This window comes from Patella vulgata, chromosome 1 (genome assembly GCF_932274485.2).
Source record: "Patella vulgata chromosome 1, xgPatVulg1.2, whole genome shotgun sequence".
Classification (NCBI taxonomy): Eukaryota; Metazoa; Mollusca; class Gastropoda; family Patellidae; genus Patella; species Patella vulgata.
In genome coordinates, this window is record NC_065879.2 from 56,518,270 (window position 1) to 56,530,782 (window position 12,513).

General features: G+C 36.8%; 1 long non-coding RNA gene across 1 annotated transcript; it reads right to left on the reverse strand.

The window, feature by feature from the left end:
• Window positions 1-3,234: 3,234 nt before the first annotated feature.
• Window positions 3,235-5,474, reverse strand: LOC126808802 (uncharacterized). The gene is made up of 3 exons (XR_007674783.2): window positions 5,396-5,474; window positions 4,994-5,094; window positions 3,235-3,462 (listed from the first exon to the last, which is right to left on the reverse strand). It is a non-coding gene; the product is annotated as an uncharacterized LOC126808802 (long non-coding RNA).
• Between the last annotated feature and the right edge of the window lie 7,039 nt (window positions 5,475-12,513).

Below are 12,513 nucleotides of genomic sequence, written 5' to 3' on the forward strand. Positions count from 1 at the left end.
GTCTAGTGTCTCAATATTTATACCCCCCCCCCACCCACACACACACACACACACAATATGAGAAGAAGTAAATAACATAAATAAAACATACAATTATTTATCAGTATCACAATAAATCAACATGAAATATATTTGCTTCACAAGCTGGCACTCCCCTAGGCAGCAAACAAAAGACGGGTACCAGTACGTTCTGCTGAAAATACAAAAGATTTTTAAAAAATTGTGTAATTAAAAGCTTATATATAGCCAACACAGCAATGTTATTATTCATACCAAACTGTATTTTATATATTTACGATTTATTAATGATGTGCAAGTATTATTTACAAATTAATGAATTGAAAACTCTATTTTGCCGATTTTTAAAAGTAGGTCAAAGCTGTCAAACTTTGCCTTAACTGGACAACACACGTGTCGAGATTTTCATGAAATGTAATACTTATTTATAATACAATATAATATCAAAATTATAAGATATTCATTTTTATTCTTACCTCGAACATTGCTTCTATTTCTCGTTACCATTTAACCAGATGATGCCACATTTAACACTACAAGAAAGCGCTAAATAAAAATATCGCTACTGGGCCTATAGTAAACAAACAGCGAGAACAGAAGACCGGAAGTGATCAACCACCTTTCTCGCCGTTTCACGCGTTTCGCAACATAACGTCGAGAATTCATGAGTCGGCAATCATTCGGTATTATCTATGATTTGACCAAAGAATTTTACCATTATTGGACGCTAACCAAAATCTAACCATAATGACGTAAACTTTACGTAAATCTAACCATCAATGTTAACTGGGTATTGGGCAGTTATTGGGTGTTATTGGGTAATTCGACGCGCCGTTGCTAGGTAGACGTATTGAACAAACTACGGCCTATTGTGTTTATTTACAAGCCCGTTAATGTAGAATTTTCACCGTTTTCTATATTAAATTCAAAATGGTGACCATCAGTTGACCTAAATCAAAATTCTGCCTGGAACATTGTTTAGGCATTCCTTCAAGGATTTAGAAAATGTAACTACCATAGCTGTAAGTAAAATATCGCAAAATCCTTAGGGATTTTTCACATTTCAAGATGATGGCACTTCAGGTTCGATCGACTAACTTCATATTTTGTGTACTCATCCGTAGTTACTTAACTAGTACAGAAAAAAAAATTCAAGGCAATCTGGCCTATATTTCGTCATTTTTTTTTGAAAACTTTGATCCTTAATTTCTCCAAGGGGTGATAATTTAGAAAATTTCTAATGACATTTTTCAAGTCGCATCAGTAAGATCTACTTGCCATGGGCGCAGATCCCGGTGGGGGACACCGGGACGCGTCCCCACCAATATTTTTAGTGGTGGGGACATGATATACTGTGTCCCCACCACTTATTTCCGATGTTTTGCTTACTGTTTATTTTTTGAAACTGAAATCATTCCAGAGCTTTTATTGACAGTTCAGAAAGTGTAGAGTTGGTCCCAGGCACTTGAGGCCAGGGTCCTTGAAGTTGTGCAGCTGCACCCGGTAACCGATTTTTATTTAACAGGGAATAAGTGATAATTCATATTATAACACTAAATAATTAAAATATTCCATAGGGATTATTAATAATATGTTTTTATCTGGTATACTGTATGATAATTATAAAATTATAAAATTCCAAACACGCAATTTCTAACATAACATTACCACTGTCACATTCAAAATAGATAATATAATACAACTGGTACTATGTGAATCATTAAAATAGCTATGGGAACAATATAAACAGCTAGATTTAACTTTAAAAAAGCAAAAAGTTATTATTTCAATGTGATCACCATTTTTGAATTTTAACGTGGGAAAATTCGCCTTTGCCATCAGATTTTTAATCACCAATAATAATACAGTAAAATGTTACATTTATTTCAATTGGGATTGAATATTGATATGTTTAGCTGTGTGTGTGGCTTGTTTTAGTTTATATAAATGAAAAGATTTGTAGGCCTGTACATTTGTGTATCCAATTGAATACACATTTTGCTCAAAGACTTTACATAGTCTTCGAACACTACTGGGAATGGAGGCGGAGCTGGAATCTCAGTAGTGTAAATATTTCTAGTTCTTGTAGTGTACACGAGAGAATAAATCGTAAACGGTGGCTTGAAGTTTTGGCGATCGGCGCCCCTGCTACTTGCATACTAAATATGAAAATCGTGCAACTATTAAAGAAGTTGGCAAGTCTGAAATTGCAGATGAAATTGATTTTTTCCAAGGTACTCAAAGAAAAAAGAATTAGTAAAATAGGTCTAATAAAACTGAAATGAAATGAAATGGGGTTTAACGTCCTACTAGGTCTAATAGTCACATAGTTATAGGTATGTAGGTCAATTTCTTCCTTCGTAAATTTCGGTGATTTCGGATTCGTAAAACGTTTTGAAAATATATTTAATCCACAGTCGCACCCAATTTTTTTTTTTTGGGGGGGGGGGAATAGAATGTCACAGTTTGACAAGACTTGTGTAGCTATGTTCTTCGAGTCCCTTCCTAGGTAGCAGTCCTACGTTGGGCCAACATTGGTCCAATATATGCAGTTACGTTGGCCCAATGAAATTGTCCATCATTGGCCCAATGTTTTTTTGTCCATCGGCCCAATGTTGGCCCATTGTTGGCCAAACTTACATGGGGCCAACATTGATCCAACATTGCATCCAGTACATTTGTTGACCCAACATTGGGCCAATGTTGGCCCAACATGGATCCAACAATGCATTCAGTATATTTAGATTGGGCCAATGTTGGCCAACTTAAGACCTCCCCAACACCCCTTTCAAAATAAACTAGACCTCATTATGCATGTACGGCAACACAATAAGGCCTCAAAGCCACCTAAATCTACCAAAATCCACCATGCCGTCACACAAATGCTACTGTTTTAAAATTAAAAATTGGCATAAGGAACAATATATCATCAAAAATCAATATGAATTATTTTGATATGAAGTGAAATAATGGTGGATTAGGTACACCCCCCCCCCCATCAACCTCTCCAAGGCACACTACTTGTTTAATTGTAACAGTTCTTTTGGGTGGGCTCTTAAAAGCGAAAGCCTCACACAGTTCAAGTGCAATGACATGAAACTTGGCATGCTTCTTCAAGAACTGTGCATTCATACTTTACATGTGATTCTCAAAGACAAATTTTGACTCCTTGAATAAATAAGAAAACCGCAAAAGATTATTAATATCTCTGTTTATTTTAAAATGAAACATGCATTATGCAAGAGCTAAATCTGACTGTTTGCAGGTCTTTCTTTAGGTGTGAAGTGTTATATAAATATTGATTAGATATTTATTAACATTAAATGACTACAATCAACTCTCGATGCAATCTTATTTGTCTGATTTTCATTCGATTTGAATCTGATCTGCTATTCAACGCCCACTGATGATTAAATGCACCTAGAGCATCGCTACTGCTGCGGCCTGTAAACGACAAACAAATAAAAAGATAGGTTGCCAGGCAACAAAACATACGCCCACAGCAGCTAAATCGCCCGGCGGTCGTCAAGGGTTGTCGCATATTTATTCCTTTGTAGGTAATTGGGAGCCTTTACAAGACAGTTCCATACAGATCAGATTATAAATTTTGTCGTTTGAGCGTTTACAAGGTTCTACAAACTGAAACAAGGGTCTATACTCTGGAAGTAATCTACAGAAATTGTTGAAATTTGACAGGCTTTCTCGTTTTACTAATTTAAATAATGCATATAAATTTCATACAGATCACATGATCACTTTTGTCATTCAAACGTTCACAATCGCCATAACTCTAGAAATTGTTGACGGAAATTGTTGAAATTCAATAGACCTGTTTCACAAATTTAAATGATACATATAAATTTCATACATATCGGATGATAACTATCATCAATCTAGCATTAACAAGGTTTAACAAAGTGAAACAAGGGCAATAACTCTAGCAGTAATTATTGTAAATTGCTGAAATTCAATAGGCTTTTTCGTTTCACTAATTTAAATCATGCATATAAATTTCACAACAATCGGGTGATAACTTTTTGCGTTAGAGCGTTCACAAGGATCAATAAGGTGAAACAAGGACCATAACTCTAGACGTAATAAACGGAAATTGCTGAAATTCAATAGGCTTCTCCGTTTCATTAATCTAAATAATGCATATAAATTTCAGAAAGATCTGATGATAACTTTTGGCATTAGAGCGTTCACAAGGTTCAATAAAGTGAAACAAGGGCGATAACTCTAAACGTAACGAATGATAGCTTTGGGCGTTGGAGCGTTCACAAGGTTCAATAAAGTGAAACAAGGGCCATAACTCTAGACGTAATAAACGGAAATTGCTGAAATTCAATAGACTTCTTCGTTTCAGCAATCTAAATAATGAATATAAATTTCAGAAAGATCGGATGATAACTTTTGACATGAGAGCGTTCACAAGGATCAATAAAGTGAAACAAGGGCCATAACGCTAGACGTAATAAACGTAAATTGCCGAAATTCAATAGGCTTCTTCGTTTCAGTAATCTAAATAATGCATATAAATTTCAGAAAGATCTGATGATAACTTTTGGCATTAGAGCGTTCACAAGGTTCAATAAAGTGAAACAAGGGCGATAACTCTAAACGTAATAAACGGAAATTGCTGAAATTCAATAGACTTCTTCGTTTCACTAATTTAAATAATGCATGTAAACTTCAGAAAGATCGGATGATAACTTTTGGAGTTAGAGCGTTCACAAGGTTCAATAAAGTGAAACAAGGGCCATAACTCTAGACGTAATAAACAGAAATTGTAGACGACACACATACACATACAAGGGTGACAGCAGTATACATTCACATTCGAAAAAAATGGATAATCAAGACTTTGTTAATTATTTTGACACCGGTAAAAATGATAAAGCTACAGTGATTTTAAAAAAAGGTTTTCACGGCTTAGAGTGAAGTATTTGAATAAATTGTAACATATTCCCTTTACCTTATCTAGGTTTTAACTATTATAGTAAGTTCATTATCTATAATCTTCCATAGTATATCTTTAATTTTCTTCAGAGGAAAGCAGATCTTCAACATCAGTAGCTACAAATAAATAATGATTTAGATAAATATAATTATTACCACAAACTTATGTCTAATAATATCAACAATAATTTATTTTTTCATTTTAATATATGAAATTTAGGTTCCTATACCATTTCATTCAAGAGCCAAGTTGGGTAAGTGAGTAAGACGCTGGGTCGCTAGGCTAGAGGTCGCAGGTTTGATCCTGACGTGCTTTGCCCTTGTCAGTGGTGCAGGAAGGATGGGAAGAAAATCTGAGGTCCGATGTATACATTGGCGTGCACGTAAAAGAATGTAAGAAGATTTTCAAAATACATACCTTTCCTCGCATGCTGCTCCTTATTCTGTCGTCTCAGATTTCTGCCCCCCTCCCTGTCCGAACTAAGCGCAGCCATGCCTTGATACGTTCTTCAGTGCTGGCCTCAGAATGGCCCTGTTTTCTGCAGGCAGCTATAATTTAAAAACAAAGATGATATCTCGTAAAATGTAATAAAAACTATTTAAAATAAATTCTTATACCATAAAGATGCATTACAAAAGATTTAAATAAAGAACTGGCCATTCTTGCTATAATAGTTCCAAAATAAATAATTAAAAAGTAAAATATTTAAAATTTTATTTAAATTACTCTGAGCGATGTAATCACTGTTTGGAGTTTTGACAGATATGTTTATTATCTGAGCAATTTTTCTTGTTAATCAAGAGTCAGTCTTGCTTCCCATTTTTAAATGAAATCTTTAAATGGCGATTGTATTTAATCCATTTACATCTGCACCATCCGTTCGTCTAGAGAGGTCATTATAGGCTTTTCGTGTAAATAAATGTCTAATTAATAATCTATAATATATAACATTTGAAGCAAAATAAAATACTTCAAGGGCACAAAAGTTTCGAAAATCGGAGATGAGATTAGAACAAAATGGAAGACAGCAGCTCTCCCTGACATCAGAATGTTGGCAAACGGAAACGCTAGGCTAAGATTTCAAAATATTTAGGACGCCCAATTGGCGACAAATATTAAAATGTTAGGAAACATCAAGGTTGAAATCTCCATGTCGGAGTACAACCAAACAGACAGAGTAATAATTTACAATATTCCAAAGGATTACACAGACGAGGAGATCCTCGACAACCTTAAGCTGGGAGGTTACAATCCCCTGGCAATTTATCAATACCCGATACGACAGGGTAAAACAATCAGGACTGTTCAACTAACTTTCAAAAAGAATGATACCCCGCAGGGTATTATCTACATGTTATACGAAAGAAGACCCGTTCACCCATATATCCCCAAAGTTAAAAAGGTGCACAAAATGCCAAAGAATAGGGCATTTAGAAAAATTTTGTAGGAGCACAGCTATCTGTGGCAAATGGGGTAACAACCACAAAACTGAGGAATGCAGGGCAACACAGCACAGGCAAAGTGTGTTAACTGTAAAGGGAATCACGGAGCTGATTCACCAAAAGACGCCACTTCTCCTATAAATAACAAAACCGTACCCGAACAAAAAAAGAAGCAAATCCTCCTAGCAAAGAGGAAGCAACTAAGGACAACAACAAACCTTTCACACACCAATTTAAAGGCATAAAAGAGTTTGTCAACTTCTGCAAAGAGTTGACAAAAGTAGGTACAATAACAAATGAGGAAGAAAGAAACGCGGAACTAGGGAAAGTTATATTAAATCATGTAACAAACACATCGAAAATGACCAGAATTACCCAAACCCCAAAAAACAAAGGGAAACCTTCCCAAGCAGAGAAGACCCCATTAAACACTGTCATGCCCCCATCCTCCGAATCTAAAACAAAATATCGAAGCAGAAGCCGAAGCCACTCAAGGGAAGCGGCAAAAAGAAACATAAACTTAGTTGTCACAGAAGACGAAGACAATACACCGAGACATGGGGATAATCCCATGATCACTGAGACCGAAATACCTAATCAAAACAAACGTAATTGCAGTGTAGGTAGTAGGGAGGATGCATTGTAATCACAAAAAACCTTAAAAGATAGGTTGCCAGGCAACGAAACATACGCCCACAGCAGCTAAATGGTCCGGGCATTCAACAAGTTTTGTCGCATATTTTTTACTTTTTTTTGGTAAAGAAACATTTATAATACACTAAAATCTGATTAAAAGAGTAACAACTTATGAAGTAATTATCAATCTGAAGTCAATCGGATGATAACTTTAGCCTCTTCGGCGTCACAAGTTTTTTCAAAGTGATCAATGGCCATAAGTTTGGCAGTAATTATCCGAAATCGTTGAAAATTAATAGGATTCTTTGTCTCATGACCCCAAACACCGTGTATATATTTAAAGTCAATCGGATAAAACTTTAGCATCAAGAGCATCCACAAGATTTTTTGAAGTGATCAAGGGCAGTAATTATCGGAAATTCCTGAAAATCAATACGCTTCTTCATCTTATGACCGTAAACACTGCGTATAAATTTAAAGTCAATCGGATATCAACTTTGGCCTCTAGGGCATCCACAAGATTTTTGAAGTGATCAAGGGCCATAACTCTGGAAGTAATTATTGAAAATCGCTGAAAATGAATAGACGTCTTCGTCTCATGACCTTAAACACTGTGTATAAACTTAAAGTCAATCGGATATTAACTTTGACCTCTAGAGCGTCCACAAGATTTTTCAAAGTGATCAAGGGCCATAACTCTGGCAGTAATTATAGGAAATCGCTAATAGGATTCTTCGTCTCATGACCTTAAACACTGTGTATAAATTTAAAGTCAATCGGATATTAACTTTAGCCTCTAGAGCGTCAACAAGATTTTTCAAAGTGATCAAGGGACATAACTCTGGCAGTAATTATCGGAAATCGCTGAAAATCAATAGGATTCTTTGTCTCACCACCTTAATCACTGTGTGTAAATTTAAAGTTAATTGGATATTAACTTTGACCTCTAGAGCGTCCACAAGATTTTTGAAGTGATCAAGGGCCATAACTCTGGAAGTAATTATTGAAAATAGCTGAAAATGAATAGGCGTCTTTGTCTCATGACCTTAAACACTGTGTATAAATTTAAAGTCAATCGGATATTAACTTTGACTTCTAGAGCGTCCACAAGATTTTTCAAAGTGATCAAGGGCCATAACTCTGGCAGTAATTATCGGAAATCGCGGAAAATCAATAGGCTTCTTCGTCTCATGACCTTAAACACTGTGTATAAATTTAAAGTCAATCGGATATTAACTTTAGCCTCTAGAGCGTCCACAAGCAATTGTGGACGACGGACCGACGGACACATTTCAATGTGGGCGTATAAAAAACAAATCACTATCATCCACAATGGAGAAGCCAATCACAATATTTCGACTCAATGTGAATGGACTGCGGTCTCGTTTGATCGAACTCAAACAATATGTCTATCAAAACAATCCAGACATACTATGCCTACAAGAGACACGGTTAACTTCCAAAAAGAATGATATCAATTTAGACAGTTACACAATGGCGAGGCATGACCGACCGGGCCAATCAAACGGGGGTGGTCTTGCCATCTATGTTAAAAACAACATCCCATTCAGTAGATTAACAATAAATCAAACAAATAAATCTTTAATTATAATCAACGTTTACAACCCACCAATTACTAAAACAAAAAATAAAGACTACGATAGGATTTTCAAACAAATTCCGGGAGGCAACCTTATCATATGTGGGGACTTCTACTGCCATCACACGGCATGGGGCTCACCAGCGAGCGACACATATGGGAAGGAACTGTACGAGTACATAGAAGGCAGCAGCCTTCTACTACTCAATGAAAACAATAGCGAGCCAACTTTCGTCGGGAAAAAAAGTAAACAAGGAACCCACATAGATCTGACACTAGTCTCAACAAAAGTATTCCCTCATTGCAATTGGGGAGTAGGAGACGAAACTTTAGGCAGCGATCACATAGCAATCCACACCACCATAGCTTACACTGCCAACACAGAAAACACCAAATGTCAGGCTAAATGGAAAATGGATAAGACAAACTGGGAATTATACAAAAACCTGTGCAACGGCTGGGACTTTGAGTCAATAAGACATGACAATATCGATACATTTTCAAACAATCTAACTAAAGCAATAATTGGCTCAGCAGAGCAATCTATCCCCCGAACAAAAGAAACCAATAGGAAATCCCCCAAACCTTGGTGGTCGGATAATCTACAAACTCTAGTCAACACCCGAAAATCGGTGCTACGAAAATACAAACGCAGGCCGAATGCAGAAACTAGAACTGATTACCTTGATGCTAAACTTTCCGCAGAAATAGAAATCAAACAGGCCAAAGTAGAAAACTGGCATAACTTCTGTAACTCCCTAAATGATCGAGCCAGCATAAAAACAGTATGGAACAAAATATCAGGAATCACCGGTAAAAAAAGTAAGACAAAACATTCCTCTATTAACCTGTAAAACCGCAACAGCCTTAAATAACATGCACAAAGCAAACTTCTTAGGACAGACCTTTGCAGATGGCTCTAGCAACAGCCAGCACAACGAAACATTCAAGGCCATTAAAAGTAAATTCTTAAAAAACCAATCTCCAATAATACACAAAGATGCAGATAATGAATCAGATTTAAACAGTCCCATTAATATAGATGAGTTGGAAAAAGCAGTGCAGAAGGGCTAGACTGTGTGAAATACACAATGCTGAAAAATCTACCCGAGAAAGCACTGGCGTTAGTCCTTGATATCTTTAATCTCTCATGGTCCTACGGAAAAACACCAAAAGAATGGAAGACTGCCTCAGTCATTCCCCTACATAAGCACAATAAAGACAAAAACGAAACAACGTCGTATCGCCCAGTCAGTCTCGCATCTACTTTATGCAAACACTAGAAACAATAATTACAAACAGACTAAAATTTCACTGTGAAAGCAATAACATCCTTACAAAACAGCAAAGTGGCTATCATTCCGACAGGTCGACAGCAGACCATATCATTAGATTGCAACATGACATCTCCAAAGCCTTTACAGCCAAACAATACCTCTGCGCAATCTTTGTCGACCTAACAAAGGCCTTCGACCTTGTATAACGCAATAATCAAAGGCCGAATGTACAAGTGGATAGAAGACTTTCTAAACGATAGGCATATCAGAGTACGGGTAGGTAATTGCTTAAGTGACAAATTCAAAATGGAAAACGGAACGCCGCAAGGATCCGTTATCAGCCCAATACTATTTAATATAATGATAAATGATCTACCTACATGTAGCTACGGGGGGGGGGGGGCACATAATCCGCACTATTTGCTGACGACAGCTCGTTCTGGAAAGCTTCAAATAACATAGGTATAATCAAAAAATCGCGTCAATACACCCTAAAACAAATCTCAAAGTGGGCAGACGACTGGGGATTCAAAATTTCAGAGGGAAAAACGGTAGCAATAATGTTCCATCCGACTGACATTAACGGGAAAATCGACTTAAATCTCAACGGTTCAAAAATTGAATTCAAAACAGAGGCCAAATTTTTAGGAATGATATTTGACTCTAAACTTTCTTGGAAACAACATATCGACAGCATAGTAAGCCGCACATCGAAAACACCCAATTTAAAATGAAATACATCAGAGGAACGCAATGGGGCGCAAATAGAAGCACTCTTATGTTAATATACAGAGCACTCATCCGCTCGGTAATCGACTACGGATGTCTGGCATATGCAAATGCAAGTGATGTACAACTCAATAAACTGGACATAATACAAGGTAAAGCATTAAGACTAGTAACAAGAGCAGCAATAGGAACCAAAACAGTTGCCCTATTACACGAGATGGGAGAACTCCCGCTTGACCTCAGGCGAGAGGAACTGTCACTCAAGTACTGGGGTAAACTATAAATGCTAAAAAAAATGTCCCACATATAAGTGTCTCCAACAATTCAAACGTATAGGTTATAGGAAAAAGACTCGTCCCATGACATTCGGGCAAATGTCAAACGATATCTTAAATAAGCACAGCTTAAAAGGAACAATCATAGAAACAAAAAAACTATCCCGTCACTCCACCCTGGCAACTAAGCGATCCAATCATTAACACGCACCTAATTAACGTCACAAACAAACACGCTAATACCATAGAGGCTAGAGCACTGGCATTAGAACTAATAGACACCAAATGGGCAGATTATCTCAAAATCTACACAGATGGATCAAAAAATAATACACAGGGATCAACAGGGTACGGCATATACATACCCAAACCTAAATATCAGGAAAAGGATACCAGAACATTGTTCTGTGTACACCGCAGAACTGATGGCCATTAAAACTGCAATAGAATGGCTGGCCACGCAAACACACCAAAAAGCCATAATCCTATCTGACTCCCTAAGCAGCATCAAATCCATAGAATCAGATTCTTCCAAAAGTAGACAGGACATAATCCACCAAATTAGGGATATTAATCAAACAATCAAGAATAATGGAAGGGAGGTAGTCCCTGCATGGATCCCCTCCCACATCAATATTTTCGGGAATGAACAAGCTGACAAACTAGCCAAGGAAGGGTTGTCACTAAACGATATAGAAAATTTAGAATACAGCAGTCAGGAATTCACAAGCATAGCTAAAGATAAAATTAAAAATGCATGGAAAACCCGTCTAAAACAAGAAAATACTCATCGCTACCAAATTGATAGCAATCTTGTAGACAAGGTTTACATCAATCATCCCTCAATCACAATATGCAAACTCATCACGAGGCTTAAGACGATAAACGTAATTAAAGACTTCACCTTTACACCAATTAAATGCCCATGTGGACAAATTGCAACCACGTCACACATGCTAATCAACTGTAATAAATTAAACAAAGAACGTCAATCATTGATTAAGAATCTAGAAGAGGGGGGAAAAACTCTCTGTCTCAAATCTCTCCAATCTCCACAACCTGACGATAGATACTGGACATATCAGCTTGTCTGGGATTTTATTGAGAATATAGGCATGTCCAAATACAAGAGAATATTCATCTATCAATGCTATACAGAATAAAGCCTGTCGTTTCTTCCTTGCAGTTGGGCGGAAAACCCCTAACCTGTCAGTACGAGGTGATATGGGTTGGACGGCGCCCTCAACCCGACACAAGATTGAATCCATTAAACTCTGGCGTAAACTATCCGGTATAGACTCCAACAGAATGGCCTATAAAATCAACCAATGGTCAAGTAAATTCCGTAAATCATGGCATAACAGAATCAAACACTTCATAATTTCCCATTTTGCATTTATTGACATTTATGATATTACAGATACTGATTATATTTATATCAAAGACTGGCTTATATTGAAAGATCACAATGATTGGCTTGCCGGTTTGTGGAACGACCGTAACCTACAAAATGGAAACAAACTCCGCACTTACCGCCTTTTCAAGGATACTTTATCGCCTGAACATTATGTTAGAT